Genomic DNA, 24,230 nt, shown 5'->3' with positions numbered 1-24,230 from the left:
ACAATGGTGAATCCAAGGTTTACCATTTTTAATACATGAATATCTGGCATCGTTCCCAATGAGGAAGGATTGATTCCCACACTGGTTTGGACACGATCTCGTGCTTCTCCTTTAAGAGGAGCTTTCCTAGAGCATAGATGTAACAATTGGATTTTTCTCCTACCGCAAGTTACAACTACTTGTTTGTTTTACTGTCTTGGAGAGTTAATTACTCCCTACTCCAAGACACTAGCCTAAGCTATATTGGTGTAATAGAGCCCTAGAAATAAAAATATTACTAGATAGATTTTACTTTAAGCGTTATTTTTATTGGTTTTTGTTTAAGTCAAGAGCTACGGAGATGAAACTTATGGTGTGAATACTCGACTCGAAATCACTAAAAAATGCACTTAAGATGATAAGCAATCTTTTCCCTTCAATGAATTTCTATTTAGGAAGGAGTTTGAGAATGAAAATACTTGTAAACACAAATCTTTTCCTTAACAAAAAAATCAAAGTAAGATCTTTTTGCCATTTCCAATGCACTCAAAACGAGACAACTAGTTATGTTCACAAAAATTTCCCTTTTCTTTCGAACACTCAAATACTACAAAAACAAACTTTTTCCGAAAAGAGATTTTTTTTATTTTTATAAAACACTCAAAACTATGGAAAAATCTAATCTTGAGATCTATAAACTATAAAAAATTATTTGAAGTAAAAGCTTACAAGATGTCTTTTCAAGGATGTTTTACTTAGCTATAAGCAAACTAAGTACTAATTTGTCCAGAATCACAAATCTGTCAAAAAACAACCAATTTTTGTTTTCTTTTCTAAAAATGAAATCCAAACTTTTAACACAAGTCTTTTCGAAGTTTCACAAAGAGAAAACACAAGATGGATTCCTCAACAAAGGTAGATTTTGCAAATGGTCAGACTCATAAGAAGGCTAGTAAAAACCAAGGTGATCTAAGGCTTCTAAGACTTCTAAGCTTTGATCTACTATAAGACCAAAATGAAAATCAAGCCCGGCAATCAAAACTTCTAGGAATTTCACCTAAAACCCTAACACCAATGGAATCAACCTAAGAAAAGTTCCTGACAAGTCACATGTAGGTCTGGGTAGGGGATAACAACATCTAAACAAAAACTAAGTTGACTAAAAGAGAAAATCTTAAGTTTTCCAAAATTTTGACAGGGTTCGTAGGCCCACAGTTCACATAGGTGCGGTACCGCTCTGTGTGAAAGAAAAAGTGCGGATAGGTCTGCATTGTGTTGCAAGCCAAGGGTACGGTCCTCTGCCAAAGTTATTAAAAACAAAAAATAATTCAAGATCTACTAAATCTACGCAATTCCACACACAACAAACCAAAAACAGAAACAAAAACACAGTTTCTCAAGTCAAAGTAAAGCAAATCAAGGAATCAAGTCCCCATTGGAGTTGCCATTTTGTCACACGGAATGAGTCGTTCTTGTGGACAAGATCGACCTCCCTAGTATCTAATGATATCTAGTGACAAGCAAGCCAATCAAAAACTATCTTTCTCTAAATATGCAATTTATAAACAAAGGCAAACAAGTGTTTTAGGCCTACCTTGGGTCCAATGCAAGTTTGCAGAAGCCTCGCTCCTTTGATCCAAATGAGCTCCCTTGTAGTGAATCTGCAAACACAAACAAGCACACAAATTAAATAGCACCTGAAAAGCCAATATCATAAAGCATACTGATCATGATGATCAAGGAATTCATGAAACAAATGACATAAGACAATTTTTTGAGAAAAATGAATCTGATTGTATTAATTCAAATCAAGGAAGAACTTTACAACCTGTGCCTTGATGCCGTACAAGCTACTCCCAGGGTCCAACAAGAAGTCTCCTCTACTTTGACAAGTTTCACTCTCTTCCCAATGAAGCCAAAAGGTATGTGATCTCTCCTCTCAAGCTTAACTAGGAAGTCTCAATTCCACCAGCATTTACCCTAAAAAATGTTCAGCTTCTAACCTCTCTAACAACCAGCCCAATGCCTTAATTTATAGTGCAATGGAGGGAAGTTACTAGGTCCTCCTTCAAAGGGATAAAGCCCTCCTTAAAAGGGATAGCTCCTCTCATCAAGGGATTACCTCCTTCTCTTTTGGGATGCATGAACCACCTAAGAGCGAACCATCCACTTCAAAATTCCTTCTAGAATCATCTAGAATTAACCCAAAGTGAGTTTTTTAGAATAAACTTGCGCCTTTTTGACTTTCACAGGGGTCCGCACCCACTCCTTTAGAGACAGAGCGGGCAGGTCCGCAGGTAATATGAATAGGGGGTGCGGGACCACAAACAACAGTGAGAGAAAGTGCGGAACCAGAACTTTAATGATTTTTAAGGTCTTTCTCTCATTTTCAATGCTTGACATGAAGAGCTGAGGTGTGAGACTTGCTTAGGAGGACAGTATAAGTGATGATAGACCCATACTAACTACAAATAGTCATGGTGACAATATTTTGTGTAACACTTTTACTTCATATTCCATGATCTAACAACAACAACCACACTCTTTGATATACATAACTTGTCCACTTTTTAGGTAAGTGAAGGTATGTAATTTTTTAATCATTAATCATGTAATTACTTAAATACTAAAATTGTGATTTTGGAAATTCCTTCACCGCATTCATTCCCTTTTTCATGTGCCAAAAACTGAACACACCTTAAGTTGGGGGGAAGGGATATTCATATTTCTTGCCACATGTCACATTTCATTTCATCCTAACCAACATATTTTTCCCAAATCAACTATCATTTTATTTTGATTTAAATTTTTTTATATGTTTTGTAATGATCAATTGATGAGCACATTAAATGGCTAACAACTACTATGGGAATTCTCAATGATTTCAAGTACTTTTTTGCAAAAAAAATAATAAAAGTATTGTTACATAAGAACCAATACTCATAAAATTTTGGTTGTCACACAAGAACCAACCATAAAAATATATGTTGCAATCAAATGTATTTCAATGTACACTTTGAAAAAAGAATAAAATCATCAAGTGATATGACTATGCAAAGTTAAAAGAGAATCAATACAAAGCCAAAGCTTTTATGGAAGAAAAAAATCAAGAACATTAACTTATGATTAAGGGAATCAATGTAATAGTTGCATAAAGACATACAACATATTTATTTGGAGGGTATGTTGGGCCTCCAAAACGTCATCCACTTTCACCTTCATTTCCATCATTTTACCCTCATTCCGTAACTTTGTAACTCCACAACCCTACATTTAGTAACCATTTTCATAATCATATGGGTTTATTATTATTATTTTCCAAGTCATTTATTTTAAGAATTATAAGTGAATTTGGGATTAAATATTTGGAAATTAACATATTTTCATATATATCTAAAAGTGCTATGAGTTTTGTGATATTGTAGGCCTACTTGGAGATTTTTTAAGGGTCATACTTGGCCATCCAACCACAAATTCGAATTTCAAATTCCAACTCATGATTATTTGTGGAATAATTGTAGAATATGTGGATCACTAACTATGAACATTCAAAGGAGAAGAATCATGGATGAGAGGATTTTTATCTTACATTTTTAGGTGATTGGTTGTAACCACAAGAGATAAATGTGGATTTACGAGAGATCTAAGGATCTATATTTATTGTATTATTATCCATAATTTTTGTATATATAGGAGTGCACCCTTTGTACAAAGCGTTGTCAATTGTAACTAGTTAGTGTTGTTAAATGGTTAGATGCAAGCTAGTGGTTACTGGTTAGAAGTAGCTAGTTATTAGTTTCTAGTTGGAGGTTTAAAGTTCCAATGTGATTCGTAAAGTGAGGAGAGAGAATTATTGTAATATCTTGTAACTCATTTTATTAAATACATATTGCTATTTTGAACTTCAAGATGTGGTAGTTGGTTCAGTGTGCTTGTTGAGAAATGGAGGGCCCCCATCAACCAAAGTTTGCACATATTTATACATATTGGTAACATATTATAGTTTCTTTATTTCATTTATTTTTAGAAAATGTGTTTTAATTTATGAAAGTGTGATTTTCCTTTTAGCAGGTGTGATTTTAATTATGCAACTGTGGTATGATTTCAATTTCAAGCATGTGTGATTTCCTTTATGTAAGTGTGATTTTAATTTTTTTATATTTGGTGTGGTTTGATTTAAATTAGATTAATTTAATTTGTTTTACGATTAGTTTTAATTGCATTAGATTAATATAATATGAAATATAACCACCTAGTACATATAGTATAGGTAAACCTCATCAGTTTATGAAACCCCAGGTTGACCATTAATGACAAGGATTTAAATTGCAATTAAATCACCCACTAACAAGTTGGTACATCTAGAACTTGTCATTGAAAGTCAATGAGAATCCCTCCAGAACAATGAAGCACAAAAGAAGAGGATTAAAGCCTCATTCGATCACAACATCACACCTCAGACATTTACTGAAGGGGAGTTAGTCCTCCACTATGATGTTGTCAAAGAATAGGTTAGACTCGGAATCTTTGAAACCCTATGGAAGGGCCCATACATTATCAAACACTGCCTCCTCAAGGGGGCATACATCTTATGAGACCCCGATGGGATTTGCCTAAAAAATCTTTCCAATGGTCTCTACCTCAAATCATTTCACCCATAAAATGCTACAATGTATATGTATGCACCATGAGTTATTTTTATGATGATCACTCCATCATGGATTCACTCTAAAAAATCATTCTCTCATCATGTGTCACAAATGGATCATCAGCCAACCTATCATCGCAGATTTGATGACGACGCATCTCAATGGTCTCAAAACCTAACTGTTGTAGCCTGGGCCATATACTCTCTTAGCCAAGCACCTCGTCTCTCTAATGGAATTTGTATCAGGTCGGCCACCAACAATCAAGCTAGATACTATGCCGTCATAGGTCTCTTGGTAGATTCCCACCACTTAGGTATCTGTCACTTGCATGTATTCCTTGATTGCCAGCTGGTTGTATTACAGTTGAAAATACCTTTCAAGTTTGTGATTCACTCATTTTTCGAAAGTATCTGCATGCACAGAGGTCAACTCAACATTTTGATCATATCACATTTACACATATACCAAGGGATTAAAATCATACAACTGATCACATAGCTAATCAAATCCTAGAATGGCACCCATCACATATATATAACCATCAAGATACATAAAGCATGAGCATAATATCCATCTCAAACAAATGGAAAAATAAATCAAAGTATAGATGCATATCACACATCTTAAGAACTGCCAAAAATACCATTTCGTATAAACATATCAAAAAGTATGTGAGTAATAAAGTTGTACAATCCACTGGTTCATGACCAGGATAAATAAATCAATGAAACTATAGGGGAGCATCCTCATAATGTGTTCTTTCCCTGGTGCATACATAATATCATCCAAAATCTAGACCCAAAGGTCTCACTAGTGCTCCCACAGACCAATCTTCCAGCCAAGAACCAAAATGGGACCAACCATGCCCACTGCCTTAGCTATATGATGCAACAATGGTCGATGCTCCCACATAAGTGATATCATCATCTCCACAACGACCTCCTCCAGCCCTGCCCAACCCTTGATGGGAAACCCTTTATTCAAGGCCTCCGCTCTGACCTAGGTATCCCGATAACTCTCTAGCTTGACCTCTGTAGTTGTCGCAAGTGCCTCTACTACCTCAACACGGTCAGACCACTACTCTGTGTCCCTGACTGCCACCACACTACTACCCTCACCGGAGGGTCCACCAATATATAAATTTTGTTGTTGTTCTGGCTAGTCAGACCCAACAAGTGGCCTCTCATCCCTCGATCTTTGGGGCAGAGGTGTTTCCCCTACAACACCCATGCATCTCGGATCATGTCCTACCAAATAAGACAGTGGGCGTCCCAGTAGCCCCACATTTGCAAGTAAAAAAAATCGTATCAACATCATCACATAAAAAACATACTTATACATGCAAAAATATATACAAATGCCGAAATAAAGGTACTTGTTGGTCCCCAGACATCACCCGAAGGAAGCCCCATGTTGCAGTTAAACCAACCATTCATTGTAGCATTCCAATAATGCCCCACTAGACAACCACTAGCTCGTGGCATCACAGGTGCCCACCATTACATACGAGGGTCCTTGGCAGGCTTTGCCAACACTGTAAGAAAAGGATGCAACATCACAAACCTCTTGTACATGATGCCACATAGAATGCTCATGTAGAAACACCTCTAAAGTGCACCATGCCACACCTATATCAATTGGGATATCATGCCCTTGTATACAAACTAAGCCCAATCAAAGAAGTGGCCTTCCTAGAATTGTCGGAGGACCGCTATCTAAGGCCCTGGTACTCTCTAAGGGGATGTTAACCCCAAAAATATGACAATCATCACTAGAGGAGCTATCTCAATGACATCCATAATGGAAGAAACCCTCCTCATAAGGGTTAGGCTTACAGTGAACCTCACCCTCTACCCATTGATATATATACACATGCCCAAATGGCACTAGAAATGGCTAAGGCTCCTCGTGAGGCAACAAATTAGTCACAAAATATGCATCTATACGAGTTGATATCAACAAATCAACTTGATGAATCACCATAATCTTTCGATCCACATCCAAAAAATGGATCAAGAAACATAGGAATCTATCCTATCATCTCAATATCAGGATATTAAGAAACTTCAACAACCACCACTGAGCTAGAGACTAGCTAGCTGCCAAATTCACATGGCAACCACGTGACTCCACACGATTCACCCATGCTGCTCTAAAAACTTACCCTAAAAAGGTCATACAGGGGACCCCTGTACGACCTATATACCCTAAAGATACCAAAATAAGAAAAGGTAGGGTACATGCCCTTACTTGTCTCTCCCTATGCACGTCCCTGTTACTCTTGCTGACCGCAATGACAAGAAACACTCCCAAAACAAGCTTTGATCTCTCAATCTTGATAGTGAAAATGAAGTGATATTAGGCCCCTTAGCCCTATCTATCACCCTCTTTGCCATTTTTTACAGCCCATTATAGAATCTCATCACCTCTATTGTCAAATTCGGGAGAGACACAAGGATCAATACCACACCATCTCAATCATGGAACTCTTCATTCTAGTAATTACCAAAACTCATTTTTTGGACCCACCGCATGCGTAGAAACTTATTTTAGGTATGCCTTCTATTCTTCTTTAAATCATATAATTCAATCAATCACAAATTATCTATATGCTTTAAAAAAATGCTTTCACTTAGGGTGTTAGTTTTGTATATTACAGGTACATCACGAACAATCAACTTGGACCAACACCCCGACAGGAAAACATCAAAGCATGTATCATTCACCATTTATCATGATAGGCTTCCCCTTAAGCTTTTCATATCGTCACATCAATTCTCCAAACTGCACCACAGGGTCCATTATCTAAACCATCTTTATCACCACCTCACCTTGCATATGATAAACATCCATGCAGGTCGATAGAGCCCTCCCACTCTTCACTCACTTCATATTTATACAACCCTATTCACTATCAGGAGCCATGGCAACTGACATAGGCTCGGGAGTCACTCCACTTACATGCCTTGAATATAAACCTCATTTTCCTACACTAATTGCCAATATTCCCCATTTTTGGGGCCATCCTTGCTACTTTATGAAAAATCAAGAAGGATGCACCACCACATCCTACATTTGGCCTATCATCCACCCATATTTCATATCCCATCTATGCCACCTCATCCGCCTGACCAATCCAACATGAAGACCAACCAATAGGGCTCCCTCCCTTAGAAAAAGCACAACACCTCCATGCAGGTCACCATTATCATGGGGCACCCATCTTTGTATTTGTACATCAAAATCACCTTCATATTATTTTGGCGAGTGTACAAATATTTTTTAGGAAAAATACTCCCACCCACACTTTTAATGTCTTTTACCCGATGCCAGTTTCTACTCACCCTTGGTTGGAGCTCATACATCACCCACAATCATTTACCATATTCACATCTTTCGAAACATACTTACACCCACCTTGGAAATCCTACCGATTCAAGGGCCATCCCTATTAGGAAACATGTTTTAACTCCCACCATTTCCATAACATCTATGACCTCGAGACAATTGACCCTATTCACTCATATTGTCATGTCTCATTATCATGCCTTATCTTACCCACTCTATTACAATCTATTTACACCTTATATTGATTCCCCAACACAACATGTTGGGTGATTGATGCTTCTTTCCTGTCGATTTCAACACTCATATTCTAGGATGGAGGAAGTACCTTGGATACTCCCCCTTGAAGGATGGCACAATTAGGCTCACTATTTTCCACTGATGTCATTGATCCCCTTCACATTCGACACCAACATAAGTTTTCATGTCAAGGTGGTATTGTGCTTCGTGATCATTGCAATTCTTTCATTTATTCCAAGACCCCTGCATCACTAAGCACCTCACTCAACATTTCTTACACCATGATATGGAGGAGGTACCCAAATTCAAAGACCCATGCATATCGCAACACCTTGTTCAACCGTTCTTCACCTCTAATATGCACGGGGAAACCAAATTCAATCTATTTTTTGAAGAAACACCCTTGAGGATGTAAACATTTATCATTGCTAGTGATCAACACGTCAACCACCATACTCTTGACTAGACAAAACCATTTCCTGTCTCATTGTAATAATTCGTCACTAGTCATCATATCGAGCATGGGACATTCCAGCCTCGTACAAACACTTTTTTATTCTTTAGGTTTTCGCTAGAGACTGGTTATCCTTTATTCTAAGTCAAGGGGTTTCTCTACTCATCTCCATAACAAGATATCCTCTCTCAAAAAATTTGATCAGATTCTCTGTCAGAATAGAAAACATGATTTATTTAGGATATAGTTTTGCTCCTAACCTCATACATCACAGGGTAATTGTTAACACCAGAAAATTGTACACATGATTGCATAATCCAGAAGACACTAAAAGACATCTAACAGAATGCACAAGTGAAGATTTTCGAAGATGAAGACATAATGAAGTTAAAAAACAATAAAAAATCTCATAAGGCCCAGAGTTTATTAGTTTAAAAAATTGAGGACGAGGAAACTATTTCTTCGATAGCCATGTGCGCATGGAATATCCTTCGAAACTGCGCAGTTGAAGAAATGGATGACTCAGCAAATTCGGGACCACTCGACACACTTGGAGCCCATTCCTTGACAATATCTCAGTCTAGGGCGTTCGAATTTGAGTCGTATTGAAGGTATGAAACCCTCAATGGAATCATCTTGTCCTACTCATGATTCATTGTAATGCATGAACCAAGAAAGTGAATATGGATTCAAAAATTCTATATAAATAGGTAATGGGAGAGCCAAAATTAGAGAAATTCTTATGTTGGCCAAATTACTATCAGAGAAAACCAACATTCCATTTTTGAAGCCAAAGGTATTAGGAGCACTAGCATGTTGTCTGTATTTCCTCTAAGCAACCAATAATATTAGTGAGAGAAGAGGAATCCACCATTGGAGAGTCTTCATACTTCTTCCAAAGAGGAAAAACATGCATGGAGATTGAGGAAAAAAAACCCCTTGTTGAGGATTTTTTAGCACCATAGCTCCAATAGTTTTTTTCAAGGTCTTATGATTCATCTATTATATTCAACCTCTACTACCAACACTCAATAAAGAGATTCCATTATTTCGTTGACTTGCTTGATCCAATGAGCATTGTTTGTGTATTTACCTCTTTCTTTTAGTTTATGATTGTATATGCATTTTTTTTTTCTATTTTCAATGCTTTTTTTTTATCTAATTCTGCCCACTAAGAACACAAATTCTACCTGTGATCCTTTGCAGGGAACTACCAACTATTAAGGAGGTGTCTTTTGGTACACCATTTCCACAAAAAAACTACCATAGGCTAGTTCTTGGTTTGAGGGGGCTTAACCTAGGTTCAAAGTGTGATGTGCACCAACAAAACCCTTAACTACGAGCCCTTTTGGCAATGACCTGTAAGCAGATCACAGTCTCACTCGAAGAAATTATGGGAGGTTCTAGAACTAGGATTCTGCAACTAAAGGGATATCCACACAGTGGTACTCTGTATTTACTTCTACTCTATATTGATCTTATAACTTCACATGCATAAGAACTTTACGTAGACGATTACCTTAAATTAAACCATAAATTCTAACAAATTAAAGTATGTCTTGCAGTTCTTTGCATAATTTAGAGAAAAACATACACTATGATACTAACAAGAACAAAGACTGAACACAAAATGATATACACTCTTCGTCAGAATTTCTTTTTTATTAATATAAATCTTTGTTACATATAGGTCACCCAGCTGCAAGTGGTTTATGCACTCAACTGGAGACTCTTCCAAGCCTCCACGCACTCAACTATGGAGCCGTCCCCAAAACTACAGTCTACAAATGCAAATACAGAGATTCAATTCACTTATGATATGACATGACCTGATAATATATCTTATTAAAACATATTACATCAACTTAAATACATTTCATCTTTACAAAAACCATGGTCCACACACCATGGATCCAAAAAACAAGGACTAATACTCGATACCCATTACAAAATAAGGGTTTATCCCATCCTGAAAGCTCTAAAAAATAGCACGATGAATATATCTTCACTAGCTCCACACAGTCTGCTACTTCTTTTGCGGGGTCTTTTACCAAAAACATGGACCAAGTTGGGCCATGGCCAACAGGCCCCCAACTCTCACCCGTGACTCATCCTGAGTCACTCAACTTCGATGCCCTTGATCTTTGTTTTGATTCCATTATACACTGTGTTGTACTATTAGCGAGTTTCTACCATCAATTTTTCTTCCTGGCATGCTTCATCTAGCAAAGCTTCTGTAGTAGGGCCAATAGTCTTCTATAGTATCTTTGCTTCCATTTTCTTCAATTCTTTCAACCTCTCGTCCACTTCCTGTGAAATTTGTAGGGCTTCCTCTTGCCACAGTTGAGCTCTTTCCTACAAGATATATTCTTTCCTCTAAAGATCATCTATTTTCATCTAGAGATTGTTCCATTCAGATATGTTGGCAAGCCTCTGTAAGACTAGTAAGTTCTTCACAACTTCTAGGATGTCATCACACCACTTCTTCTTGCCCTGCAATTCCTCCTTAATCTTCAAGATGTTTCAATCCTCCTGAAATGATGTCCAAATCTACATCGTATCATCAAGTAGTTTTCCACAATCTGCCACCATATCAGATATTCCTTTTAATGCTGCATTGAGGTCCCCTTGTCTCTGCTCTTGAACCTCTGGTGGAGTTACTGGATGCAACCTTATTTTCATCTCTGATATCTACACTTCATATTCAAACTTCAACTTAACCATAACATTCCTTTAGTCTCTGATCGCTAGGGAGAGCTTCACGACCTTTTCTTTTGGTGCTTCATCCTCATATACCTACATGTCTAGAACTGTTCTACAAGTCTCAACAATGGCCTTCTCCAACTATTCTTGTTGCTGCCTTGATTCCTCCCTATCCTTGGCCAATTTCTTCAGTTCCTTTTGCATCAATTATTCTAACTCCATATTTTATTTTAACAATGACATATGCTCCTCTTGTTCCAGAAATTTTTCAATGATACCTTGGTGAAATTCATGCAACATATGAAGGGCTAGCGCATCGACATTCATCTAGAAACTATGCCATGCTTCGCTTCACTCTTTTTCTACTTCTTCCTCAAACATCAGTGCCCCAACTGGCACGTGTAACATCTTGAATCTATAAGTTGTTTTCAGTCTTTGTTCTAGCTGCAACGGCCAAGTTACCTGCTCTAGTTGCCTCATTGCCTACGATAATTCCTTCAGCTTCGTGATGCCCTCCTGCACCTCAAGCAGACCGCTTTGTAGTGACCATCAATCTTGTCCCAAGTTTCCATGTTGATCTCCTAGATCTTTTCTACTATCTCATCGATGTCCCCATCAGTGCAGATGAGGGGCACTGCTCCCTTACTCTTATCCACCTTCTTCTTCGTTCTTGGCCACATTTTCACCACAAAGGGTGAATGTTCTAATACCTCCACATTGTTGAGGTGGTCTTTGTGTTCATGTCCTCACCGTATTTCATCTATCTCTTGATCAACATCTTTTGTACTCGTATCCTCACCCTACGAAGTACCCTTCTCTGTTCCAATTTCTCTAACCATTCCACTAGGTGGAGTCATCCATTCCTTCAGCCAATCCTGTACTATCATGAGGAGATAATATTTTATTACCAACTATGGAAATGGATTCCATGTCTGCGTTGGGCACTTCATCACTTTCACATACACCCTTTGAAATTCTACCTTGAACTCTACAATATGAAAATATTATTTGTACAAGATTCGTGAGAGTCTAGGATACTCATTCACCACCATATGTAGATCCATCAACATGATTACAAATAATATATTTTTCTCTGTTGTATGTGTCGTATCCTTTGTAAACCATACCGAAGAATACCTCTGTGCTTCACATACATCTATCTCAACAGACAAAAATTGAGAATCTTCCAGCTACTTCAATGTTATAAGTGCAATAAGAATTAATAGCCAGGCATAGTGGAAGGTCTTGCTCGCTTCCTATGCTTCCCTAAAATCCATCAAAAACTCTTTACATAGATAAGAAGCCCAGTTGAACTAGACCCCTCTGCTACATTGTTCTACTAATGACACTACTTTTGTAGGCACCTCATTAGCCCTGCACTTCCTCATGATCTTCACAGCTAAGATATGTGAGGCGAAACATACACCCTAATCCTCGATAGATTTTATCTCATATCTGCAAGATTTCTTCACTAATCCAAAATTTTATTTCATGATATGGTCCATCTCCTTGTCTTTTTTTCTACCCATGAATTCATCCGTGGGGTCCTTTCCTTGATATGGCAGTGCTGTTATTTTTCTGATGAGAACCTCATCAATTGGGATCCTTGTCCCTAGTTAAATGTAATCATGATGCACTAGTGTGAGGAGCTTTTGCACACAGATTGTACTGAATGGGATTTGACCGAAGTTTGGCACATTCAACATGTCCAAAAGCCCTACTCCCTACAATCCCCAACCAATTATTGCAGTTCCAATTTGTAACTCTATTGTGCGGGTAGTAGACTTTCTTTAGGTACCTTCTAGGCTTAAACTATCGGTATTTTCTTCTTTCATTAAAATCCAAGTCTTCCATTTTGAGCTGGGCATCTTCCCAAACACTTCTCCTTCATAAGGCACCTCCTCTGGAAATAGTGGCATATAGGTAGAAATTTTCCTTCCTTTGGTTACCTAACCAACTTTGGGCCTGACTTTATTGGTTGCATGTAAGCTGGGATCACAAAGGGAATCTCCACATCCTTTGTTTCCTTCCACCAAAGCTAGACTCACTCCTCGCTATCGTGGACCTACTGAGGTCCCTCCTACTACATCGGTTTCTTCATGGAAAATTTTAGGGGCGAATGTTCGCCCTTTGGCGAAATTAAGGGGTTTTAAATTCTTAGTGGGTGAATATTTTGTATCATAGTACATTTTTACAAATCCCCTCAAATAGCCCACCTTATTTTAAGGGAGAGGGTAAAAAAGGTAAATTTAGCCCTTGAAATTAGGAGTTACAACCTTCCATTGGCCCTAATTTTCAAGAATAGGTTTTATTTAAGTGATTCCTATGGGCTAAATACCATATTTATAAAAGAGTTATGGTAAATTAATAAAAATATAAATAAATGAGAGGTATGGTAAATAAATAAAACATTTTTTATATTTACTCCATAAGTCACCTTATAAACATGCAAGGGTGTAAACAAATAAAAATAAAAATAAAGTGGAAGTATGGTAAATAAATAAAACCTCTTTTTATACTTACTCAAAAGGTATGGTAAATAAATAAAAATATAAATAAACTAGAAGTATGGTAAATAAATAAAACCTTTTTTTATATTTAGTCCATAACCCTCTTTATATTTATGAAGGCTCAAAAGAGAGGTTTTATTTAAGTGAATCCTTTTGGGACAAATACCATATTTGTAAAAGAGGTATGGTAAATTAATAAAAATATAAATAAATGAGAGGTATGGTAAACAAATAAAACAATTTTTTATATTTATTCTATAAGTCACCTTATATTTACAAACACTCAAAAAAATCGTTATATTTAGGTGAAACTTATGGGCAAAATACTATGGGCCAAATACCATGGGCTAGATTATTATTAAAACCATGCAAAAAAACATTATTAACCCTAATATTAGTATTAATAAAAATAAAAATGGCACATTGAATTGACCCATGGTATTCACCTGGAATGTAGCCTATTTAAATGGGGAAATTAAACTAGATCCATCTTTACTCTAGATCTATTAAGCCCCGAGAGGTATCAAATATCGTGATATGCAAACTAGCATAGAGTGAAAAAATATTTGATCCCTCTAGGAGCTTGCTCGATCGAAAGTAAAAATGGATGTTGTAATTTAATGTGTGTTAAACATTTTAACTTGGTTAAAATAAAAAATAAAATAAAAACCAGTTATTCATTTTATTAATTTTTTATAAATTACTAATAGTAGTTTTTAATCTCCGGGTTGAGAGAGGAAGGCGAGGGTTTCTGAAACACTAGGGTTTGCAACGGGAAGGCCGAAAGAGGATCAACAGGGGAGATAAGGGCAGAGGACGAACAGCCGGAAAGCAAGAAAATAAACAGCGGTGCAAAAGGGAGATAAGGAGGCTCACAAAGTCAGAAGGAGCTGAAAGGAGCCATGGCCGGGGATCCAGGGAGGGGAGAGATCCCCTCCTACAAAAATGTAATAGCGCGAGAAACAAGCAGAAGCAGACCATGAAGGGAACCAGGGGGAGAGAGCAGGGAGGCGCCGGTGTTGGGAAACCAATGGCGAGCAAGACTAGGAGGCAGGTGCCTACCCAGAGCCCTAAAAATGCCTAGGTTTGTGATCCCAAACAAAAAACTAGAAGAGTAAACACATATTTCATTAAATTTGGAATTAAATAGTGGATCTAGAATTTGAAAATAACCAAAAAACTCAATTCTAGTAATGCCCATGTAATAAAAAAAATTCCAATTTTAATGAAATATGTGTTAGTATAGGTGTTATATGAGAGACCACACCTTCATATGTAGATTTATAGGGTTCTGGCCGGCTGAAAAGGACCTGGCAAGGTGGATACAACAAAGATGGAAGTTGAAAGGTCATATCGACATGAAGCTGGGGGCAAAGGGTTTTTTTACAGTGATATTTTCTAACCTAGAAGACAAGGAAAGAATCTTTGAGGAAGGACCGTATTTTGTGAATAACGCAGGTCTATTCATGAGACACTGGGAGGACAGCTACAACCCCGATCAAGAAAGGATGCTGGCAGCACTGGTTTGGGTCCGTCTGTTTGGCCTACCAATAGAGTTCCGGGACCCTGAAATCCTGGAAGGGATAGGCAATACGATAGGGTCTTTTGTCAAATTATCAGAATCAACGAAAAGAGGGAGATACACATCCCATGCAAGGATATGCATATATATGAATATATCAAACCCCCTACCAGAATACATAGAGCTGGAATATCATGACGAAATATGGCAACAACCAATGGATTATGAACATATACCGTTTAGGTGTAGAAGGTGCCACAAATACAGACATCTCTTTAAACAATACCCTGTTAATGCTGGGGAAGACACTGAAAGGAAATCAGAAGAAGGAAAAAGAAGGATAGAAGGAACAGAAGGAGTGGAGGAGGGTTTCCAGGAAGTCCAAAGAAAAAGGAGGCCCGGGAAAGAGATGGCAAGTAAGATTCAAACCCCTAAATCTGTATCAGTCGAATGTCAAAATAAGTTCAGTATACTACAGGAAGAAGAAGGAGAGACAAAAAAGGAAGAAAATGCAGAAGAACCCATGGAATCGAATAAAAACATAAAGGAAACAGACCTAAATCAAGGAAACCTTGGAAAAGAAGGGATAGAGGAGAATGCAGACATAGAACAAACACAGATGGAGATTGACCCACAAAAGGAGAATGGAAATGAAGAGGAGCGAGTCATGAAAAGGCTACTGCAGGACTGGAGGAACCTGGATGAGAGGTTTATACCGGAAGAGCAAAAACAATTATACAAGAAAATGTTTCAGAAATACAAGGAGAAGAAGGAAGCACTTATGACAAGTCATATGGAGCAAACAGGAACACAAAAAACACAAGGTATAGGAATGGGTAGTTCTGGAAAAGGAAGTAGAAAAATAGGAAGGCGGCCAATGAGCAAAACTATACAGGTGGTAGGGGAGACCCTGGTGAATTCTAGAAGAGTCATACCTCTGTCAGAGGTATTTCAATAACAACCAAAACGTTATAAATGATTGTAACATGTTGGAACATCAGAGGCCTCAACAGTATTGGGAAACAAAGATATATGAGGGAAACAGTGAAGATAGACAAACCTAGCATAATGATAATACAAGAGACAAAGATTAAGGGCCAAAAATTAGAAGAGATAGTGAAAAAATACAAAATTCAATATGAAGTTATGGCCCAAGATGCGACCAATACAACTGGAGGATTGGCAATCCTATGGAATCTAGAAGAGGTGCAAGCCAAAGATTGGGTCAGTCTCCCTAGAATCCTCTCAAGCTCATTCAGGATGATAGGGTCCTTAGAGTGGGTTCTCATCATGGGAGTTTATGGCTCGCATATTCCAAGGGAACGCAGAAATTTCCTGAAGGACATGCAAATTATCCGCAGACTTTTCCCTGGGACCCCATGGATGGTAGGAGGAGACTTTAATATGATTAAAGCCCTAGGAGAAAAGAAAGGAGGAAAAAGTAGACCAGATCAAGACATGGAGGCCTTCAGTGAAATGATAACAGAGCAAGGATTGGTAGATATCCCAACAACAAACGGAGTTTACACATGGAACAATCGTAGGGGAGGCAGAAATCAGATAGCATCAAGGCTGGATAGATTCTTAGTTTCAGAGCAGATCTTAAATAGGGATGTATTTGTAGAGGCAAAAATTCTACCAGCCATGGGTTCGGACCATTGGCCTATAAGACTGGAAATAGATATCAAAAAATACCCCAATAAACGCCCTTTTAGGTTCGAGGCTTTCTGGCTCAGGCATAATCAGTTCATAACAAAAGTAGAGGATTGGTGGACCAAAAGTCAACAAAGAGGAAGAAATAAGATGCACACTTTCCAGCTAAAGCTCAAGGAACTCAAAGGGAAAATCAAAATATGGAACAAGGAAGAATTTGGGAACATTTGTATGGAGAAGCAGAGACTAGAACAAAAAATGGAAGAATTACAACAGAATATCATAACAGAAGGACGAAATGAAGAAAAGAGCAGAGAAGAAGGAATACTGATCAGTCAAGTAGAAGAAAGGAGAAAACAGGAAGAAATCCTATGGAGACAGAAGTCCAGGGTAAATTGGCTGCGGGAAGGAGAAAGGAACACCAAGTTTTTCCACCAAGCAATGGTTCAACACAGGCAAAGGAACAGAATCTTCTCCATTCTAAACAAGGAAGGGCAAAGAGTAACAGAACATGAAGAAATGGAACAAGTGTTAGTAGACTACCACAAGGATGTGCTGACAGAACCAAGGGTCAACAGAGACGAGGCTATAGGAAGAATCTGCAATGAAATCCCCAAGATGGTAACCGAAGAACAGAACAGAGCACTGATGAGAGCAGCAACACTAGAAGAAATAGAGGAAATAGTTAAAGGAATGAAGAAAAATAAGGCACCAGGACCAGATGGTTTCACGACAGAATTTTATCAAGCAAGTTGGCATTTCCTGGGACAAGATATTTTGGAAGTTGTAGAGGAGTCGCGAAGACAACAAAAGGTATGGCCAAGTCTTAACTCTACCCTTTTTACTCTTATCCCTAAATCGGCTAAATCTGAGAACGCCCAAGGGTTTCGCCCAATAGCCCTTTGTAATGTTATTTATAAAATTATTGCAACTCTGATAGCTAAAAGATTAAAACCTATCCTGGCGAACATTATATCCCCGGAACAAACTGGTTTCGTTGAAGGAAGACAAATCCTTGATGGGCTGGTGGTAGCTCAGGAGGTGATTCATTCTCTAAAACAAAAAAAGGAGAAAGGAATGATGATAAAGCTAGATTTATCAAAAGCCTATGACCGCCTCAATTGGAACTTCCTCAAGGCATCGCTTAGGGCTTTCGGTTTCAGTAATAGATGGATTGAATGGATTTATAGCATGATATCAACGCCAAACTTTTCTATCCTTTTGAATGGTACTCCCACCTCGACTTTTAATGCCACCAGAGGTTTAAGACAGGGGGATCCCTTGTCCCCTTTTTTGTTTATTATGGCGGCAGAGGGTCTTGGAAGATACATTAAAAAAGAGATAAGGGAAAGAAAGATAAAGGGTCTTCGGTTATGGGGAAATAACATGCCTATCACCCACCAGCAGTTCGTAGACGATATCATGTTATTCTGTGAGGTATCATTAAAGGAAGTAAAACGAATGAAAAGGATCCTGGATCTATTCATGGAAGCTTCAGGGATGGAAATCAATAAAGAAAAGTCATGCACGTTCATCTTCAACACCCCAGAACTGATTAAATCGCACTTGACCAGAACTTTGGGCTTTAGAATAGGAGAGTTTCCTACAAAATATTTGGGGAACCTTCTATCTCTAAACCCCTCAAGAGTATCAAACTAGTTTCAAATTATAGAAAAACTTAAGAAAAGATTGGGAAACTGGTCCTTTAGGGCATTAAATATAGCAGGACGATTGGTACTCTTGAAATCAATTCTATAGGCCATCCCGATTTATCCTCTATCAGTGATGGCAACCCCCAAAGGAGCTTGCACCAAAATGAAAGAAATTTTTGGAAAATTCCTGTGGGGAGGACCCAAGCAGGAAAGGAAATGGGCCCTAGTGTCATGGAAAGGCATATCAAAACAAAAAGAAAAAGGAGGATTGGACCTCAGGGATACAGGAACTCTAAACCAAGTCTTGGGGGCAAAACTATGGTGGAGGTGGATGAGAGGAGGACAAGATATATGGAAACAAATATGGACACAAAAATATAGCATGCCCTCAACAACAGAAGGCATCCTCAGAGTGGAAGGAGTGCCTAAAGGATCCTCAATCTGGGACCTAGCAAGCCAAAACAGGGAGCTCATAAACAAATTTGCCTTTTGGGAAATCAGGAGCGGAAGTACAGCTCAATTCTGGGAGGAGGCATGGCAGCAAAGGGACAGAATGGCCGATATTCAAAATCTTCAGAACACTTACCAGAAGGCAACAAGGATGGGATTAAAGTTGGTTAAATATTACTGGAAAGAAGATGAGGCAGATGAAACTTGGCGGATCTTGAAAAAACCTGAAGAATGGGATGAAAAAATTGATGAAATTCAGAAAGAGACCTTAACAAAAGAGATGGATGTAAGAAGAATCAAGAACATCACAGGACCAGATATACTCAGATGGGGAAAATCTACAAAAGGGACCTTTACTGTCAGGGAAGCATATTATCTAACTACTCGGCAAGAAGGAGAAGAGGAAGACATAGATTGGAAACAAATTTGGGGGAATAAATGGTGGCCGAAGGTAACTATTTTTGCTTGGTTAGTAGGGAAAGAGAGAATCCTGACATGGGACAAGCTGCAAAAAAGAGGTTTTCATGGCCCCCCCAGATGCAGCCTTTGTAAACAAGAGACCGAGACCCAAGAGCACCTTCTGAATTCCTGTCCTTATGCCCAGTTCCAATGGGAGGAGGTAAGGAACCTCTTTGGAAAATCTAATAGAGACCCAAATGACATAAAGAAGACCATATGCCAATGGGGAAAAGGCCAATTTTCATGTTCCATAGTAAAGAGAATATGGAGCTTAGCAGTAGGATTTGTCATATGGTTTCTGTGGAAAGAACGAAACCAGAGGATATTTCGAGATAAAAATAATCCACCGGGGAGGACTTTGGAAAAAATTCAAAGAGCAATAAGAGAAACCATTCTGGCCGAAGAATGGGAGGAGGAGGAATGGAACACAAATTCGGAGGAGAAAAGAATCTTAGCCAGACTTAATATAGAATACAATATGATCTACCCCCGGAAGGAAAGACATCAAAGAATGTAGATACAAAGCCAGGTACAGTTCAAATATCCAGGGGAAAATTTCATTAAATTGAACTTCGACGGGGCTTCAAAAGGAAACCCAGGCCCTGCGGGCTTTGGGGGCATCTTCAGGGATAGTATAGGTCGCACCAGATGGGTGTACGCAGACAGAGGAGGCATAATGACCAACAATGAAGCAGAAATGATGGTCGTATACCAAGGTATTAAAATAGAAATAATAAATGGATATAGGAACCTGGAGATTGAAGGAGACTCGTAGATTGTAATCAGAATGCTTAGGAAACTTGACAATGGGAAAGACTGGGAGCAGGTGGCCATGAGCTGGAGGACGGAAGGGTTACTTCAAGACATGGCTATCATCCTGAAGCGTATCGATTACAAAATCATCAACCATGTAAAGAGAGAAGGAAACAAAGCTGCAGACTTTATGGCAAAAAGGGGATGCAAAGAGGGTAAACTGGAGAGCAAATGGCCAACAGTCACGAACAAACTGGGATGGTAAATGCTCAACTCAATAATAACTTAGGATAATGAACATGCAATGCAATAAGGAGAAGGGGGAAGAACCCCTGATTGGGGTGGTTAATATGATGAGACGGGAAGGCAGTACAGGGATGCGGGGTGGCAATTATGAGCCACCTTACAGCAGGAGATCGCGGCAGGTGGATGACAAGTTAGGTAGACTGGGCATCATGTTAAACTGCAGAAGGAGGAATAATCTCAAGCACGGAGGTGGTGGAGGTGACGGCAGAACGGTGATGGGACAAGGACCAGGACGCACAAGGGAAGGCCGAGAAGGAGTGGGCTATTATGGTGAATGCAGGCGGCAGAGAAAGGCGGTACAGCAGATCAGAAGAGGGCGGCAGGTGAGCGGGAGTGGATACGGGTGGAGGCATAAGGGCAAGCATGAAAGGAGCATCCTCGAGGTGAACGGAGGAAGGAAAGAAAAGGTGGTAGACGAAGTAGGAGAAACTACTCAGGATCGACCTCCGGGGCTGGGGAAAACTCAGAGCAAGAAAATTGAGGACGGAATGAGGACTGCAATGCCGGGGAACAGGGGAGGAAGACCTGCGCGAGCAGAAGGCACTAAGTCAGAACAATGGGAAGAAGATGAACAGACTTGAGGAAACACAGAGGAGCTATATGACTGGGAACGTGATAGGCAACAACATGTAAGAAGAAGTTATATAGGTAAAGGGAGAATTCTGGAGAATACAAGACAAGCAGCGGAGGATATAGGAGAAAGGAAAGCCAGGGACCGAGAAGAGGAAACCGACATGGGAGCACCAACCAGAGAATTAGGACAGGGAAGCGGGGCAAGGGAATACAATGCAGGCAGAGCAGGACGAGGAAGGGGCCGCAGAGGGAGAAGAGGACGGTGGCAAGCCGGTCGTCAGGATCAGGGACGCACCAGAACAGCAGGAACCAAACACGGAAGGAAAACGATGAATCGCCAGGTGCAGTATGCAGAGAGGGCCTATTGCAAAGACACACATGTAGACATTAGGAGAATAATTCAGCATCTGGAAGAGGAAGCGACCTAGGAGCAGTCAGAATCTGAGATGGAGGATTGGGAATACCTGTTACCAGACCCTGGCAATACCAGAGGTCGTATGTCCCTGTATAAATAGGTCTTACATGTGTATTGGGTCATGAAGTGATTGTTAGCTAAGGCTATGGAGCAGGTGGCCATGGAGATGGCTGAACTAGCCCAAGGCATTCCTAATCTAAAGAAAGAGATAAACAACCTTCAGATAACCATTATGATGCAAGATGGCAAGCTTGACGAGATACAACAACAGCTAAAGAAGTTCACTCAGGAGGTTAAAGAGGAGGAGCATCAGCCGAGCGCAATGGAAGAATGACTCTGTCAAGATATGTCTATTTCTTCTTTAGTTAGGAAGTTGAAAAGCATGCCACCCTCTGTTATTTTTCATAATGCAGCTAGTAAACAGTGTTAGTTTTTTTGAATGGTTAGTATATATAGCATGGACAAACAGACTAGTTAAATTTTGTTTTTGGATGGCCATTAAGAACTTCAGATGGCCAACAGACTCGGTTTCCCTTCGGGGCGGGTTGAGGCCATCATATGTATGCACTGGTTTTAACCCGTTATAATAGAAATGGTTCCATCTTAGCTTACAAAAAAAAATAGCAGTTTTTAAGCTCCAGGTTTATGATAACCCATGGTATTGACCCGTGGTAATACCATGGTATTCATGTGAGCATAGAATATTTAAAGGGGAAATTCTATTATCTTAGATCCATCGTAATTCGGGGTCTACCAAGTACTCATAGAGATAAATAGATTTCATCCCCCTAAGAGTGGTAGATGTGGAGTTAAGATGGATATAGGTTGGCTTTTATGATAATGAAGATATTAAATAGACTTAGGAAATTATATTGTAAAAACATGTTAAGGTGAATGGTTAAAGGTACATTTAGTCACTTCACAAAATTTAGTAAAAAATACCAATATCTCCATTAATATTGGTTTTTAACTTTTTCTGATTTAACAAAAAAAACTCAAAACATTGAAACCTTATCACTCTTTCTAGATTTCTCACCATTTTTTAAACATTCTCAATATGATATCTTCATGAAAAAGTTTACGTACTGATGTTGGATTAGTTGTTTGAAAAATAAGTTGATTTGTACAACCTTTCATCTCATGCTATTCTTAGTTTGTCCTAATGATTTGTACGGGTTGGAGCCACTACACCATATTTTCCTAAAACGTGGAGATTGTTCACCAAAAAGGAAATTAATCTACATGTTACAACGTTGTTAAAAAATGTGAGAGCTATGAGGGTAGTGAATTATGCTAAGAGGAAATTTAGATTAGGAGAGATGTAATTAAATTTTATTATTTAATTGAAGATTTCCAATTAAAATAATAATAAATCTACATTTATATATTCATATATTGATTGGAAGGATTCTCACAATGGTCACTTCTTTCAATTAGATCCCCTTCAAGCCCTTGGGATACCTAATACTTTCTTCTATAATATAGTTGGGGCTTGCTACTTGTTGGCGTGTTGGAGTAAACAAACTTGATGTGTTTTTTTTCTCGTAGTTGGAGTCTATCGAATAAGAAAGAAATATGATAACTTGAAAAAAGTGGTAGCTTGACAAAATTTGTAAAGAAAAGATTAATCTCTCCTACATTGACAAAACTCGTTGTCAATATCAATAGCTACAAGAACTTTGTTGTGGAATATTATCAAAACTAATAGAAGGATATGAAAGAGTGTATTGTAAGAACCTTGACAAACACAGCCACTGAAACTTGGAACATTGTTTGTAGGAAGAGAAAATTATGTTTCTTTTTCCAAACATGTATGTCGGTATATTACAGTTTAATGAATATGTTTTCTTATTATCATATATGGTTTCATACTTTAACAAAACATTCACTAAGACTTCACAATGTTTTATTATTCAGTAAAATATTTGCCAAGATCTTACAAGATTTTATAATTGAGTGAAAGATTCTCCATAATTGTACAAGATAATATAATCTGGTGAGAGATTTTCCAAAAAAATTATATATACATATTATATTATTGATAAAATCGCCTCCCATTTTTCCTATGTATCATGGGGATTAGCCCATTTATTATACATATAAATTTAGGGTGGATCTTAAAATTTTCCCTGGGTTTCTTTCCTTTTTGCATGGGTTTTTTTCCTTTATCCTCTTCGTTCTTCATCTGTAATTCCTTCTACATCTTCTTTTACAATGATGTTCTTAATTTTGTTGTAGAGACCTCAGTTGTTCTCTTCTCCTTCAAGTTCTGTGGCCTCGATTGTGGTTGTGCATGTGCTTGTGGTTATTATTGTAGTTGTACAAGAACCTTTCTTCGTGACCTTAAGCGCGTCGGGGCCATGGGTACATTTGCCCCTCTGTTCTTTCCTACGTGTGACTCCATGATGCCATTTAACCCTTTTTTTGTAAATATCCTCACCAATTCTTCCCAAATCTTTTCATACATGCAATAACTCTTCTTCACTTGGGCATAATTTTTTCTCTCTGGGCAACAAAGTGTAAAATGTGACATGGGATGTGGTTTTTATAAAAATTTTGAATTCCCA

This window comes from Pinus tabuliformis, chromosome 2_1 (genome assembly GCF_031772625.1).
Source record: "Pinus tabuliformis cultivar Carrire ecotype Pingquan chromosome 2_1, CPIR1, whole genome shotgun sequence".
Lineage (NCBI taxonomy): Eukaryota > Viridiplantae > Streptophyta > Pinopsida > Pinales > Pinaceae > Pinus > Pinus tabuliformis.
This window is presented reverse-complemented; position numbering follows the sequence as displayed.